This window comes from Oryctolagus cuniculus, chromosome 3, assembly GCF_051225735.1.
Source record: "Oryctolagus cuniculus isolate XC-2025 breed Fujian yellow rabbit chromosome 3, ASM5122573v1, whole genome shotgun sequence".
NCBI lineage: Eukaryota > Metazoa > Chordata > Mammalia > Lagomorpha > Leporidae > Oryctolagus > Oryctolagus cuniculus.
The window spans coordinates 67,057,501-67,059,460 of NC_142869.1; the positions used below are offsets into that span (position 1 = coordinate 67,057,501).

Consider the following 1,960-nt stretch of genomic DNA (forward strand, 5'->3'; position numbering starts at 1 on the left):
GATACTTCATTAATCTCCATCATGTACGCCAAGCCTGACACATTTGACAGTGAGGACAATGTGGCTTGCTCCTTTTTGAATCTACAGATAATGCATGTTTTACAGTACTCCAGATGTCTACACTCAATAAAACATTTGACAAAACCAGCCTTGGTGTGTTTGGGGATGTCTGTATTGACGGGCTGTGGTGTGCTGAGTGCGATACGGCACCTGGTGGCTGCTGATTACAGAATTTGAAGGCGTGTGGGTGACACAGAAACTGGCAGTGTGGGGCAGCTGCAATCCTATCTTAAAAGTGAGTCTTTCATGGGAATCGGAAGAATAGTATACCAGGGATTTGTCTCAGAAAAGTTAATTAATTTGTAGATGGACATGTATTGAAAGATGATAGCAATGATATTACAAAGGATATCAAATAGGTGACTCTGACCAAAAAGGAAAAAAATCTGTTTCCAAAATTAAGGAATTCTGTTTGTTATTGTTCTGATCATATTGAAAAAAAGAATGTTTTTAATCTTCCTTTGAAAATATTAAATTGGGAAAAGTGACCCACTGGTGCCTGGTAGATTATATTTTTGTGTCAGTTCAGCAGTGCCAGCAAAAACCCATACACTGGTTTTGATTAGACTGAAAAATTTAAAACTTGTATTCATACTTACTATTAAAATATTTGGAGGCAGTTGAAATTTTAGATATATAAGTTAAGCACTTGTTAAAATTGCAGCAGAAAATTCTGAAAGGAAGAACAATGATAAATTAGTTGTTTGGAGACCATTTGCTGCTTAGCCTTCTTCTCTCCTGTTGAGCTGAGAGTCGCTCATCCCACAGGCTCTCCTTTTCTCCCCATGTTCTTACTCTGGCGAGACCTCCCTTGTCCCCGTCCACCACCACCATCTTTTCACGCTCCTCCTCTGCCAGTGGAGGACCATTTCCGTGGGATGCACGTTCATGCCCAGGCCGGCTTCTGCCTCTGCTGTATTACTGTCCCGTTAAAATTGAGGAAGCAGGGTGGGCGTTTGACGTGATGGCTAGATGCTGATGAGGATGCCTGCGTCGGATCAGGATACCTAGGTTTGAGTCCCAGCTCTGGCTGTCATTTCCAATTTCCTGCCAGTGCAGACTGTGGGAAGCCGCATGTGATGATGGTTCAGGAACTTGGGTCCCTGCCACCTACCTGGGAGGTACTTAAACTGAGTTCCCAGCCCAACCCTGACTATTGTAGGCATTTTGGGAGTGAACCAGTGGATGAGAACTCTTAGCTATCTTTCTGCCTCTCAAATAAATAAATAGCAGATAAATAACCATGAGGAAATATTAAAAACAAGTAAACCTAATACTAAAAGTTACCTAATGTAGTACAAAAACAAGAAAATAGGTGACTTCTAAAAGAGATTTGGCTGTACCTAAGAAATGTTAAGCACTGCATTGAGTGGTGAATATAATTTAGAAGTTCTCTAGCGCATATGATCTTTTTGAGTATCAAAAAGTGATCTTTTATGTTATGTTAACATAAAAATGATTAAACTATAGCACAGAAATGAAGGATTAAAAAAGAACTAAATAAAAATATAATTTAAGCTATAGGTGTAGTTGACCAAGTTTTCTGTGAAAAATTCTTTTTATATTTCTGTGTTGGAATAATGTATATACAAATGATTGTTAGGGAGTTCAGCAATATATGAAGAAATCAAATAAATCTTGCTTTTGAGTCTTCTCCAAAGTACATAGACATCTTGAAAATATTTGAGATTTCATTAGAAAACCTTTAAGATGGTGTGATTTTTCTCTAATTTCTAATGTGACAATTGTACAGGGCAGAACAGAACCACTAATTAGAGAAAGAAATTGGTTTTGAGGTAATTGCATTCATTAGGGGCTGAAATTAAATGTTAAAAATGTTTAATTTGGTTAGAAGCTCTGCAACGTTTTATTTCATATACAAAGTTGTGTTTTCAGAATT

The 1,960-nt window shown here is 37.7% G+C and overlaps 1 protein-coding gene across 2 annotated transcripts in view; it reads left to right on the forward strand.

Annotated features, from left to right (window-relative positions):
• The window catches only part of OLA1 (Obg like ATPase 1), a 184,608-nt gene extending 184,461 nt beyond the window's left edge, over positions 1-147 (forward strand). For both annotated transcript variants that reach the window (XM_089328138.1, XM_002712295.6), the window contains exon 11: positions 1-147. This exon is cut by the window's left edge and continues 357 nt beyond it. The gene's annotated coding sequence lies outside the window, so the exon portion shown is untranslated.
• The last annotated feature ends 1,813 nt before the right edge of the window (positions 148-1,960 follow it).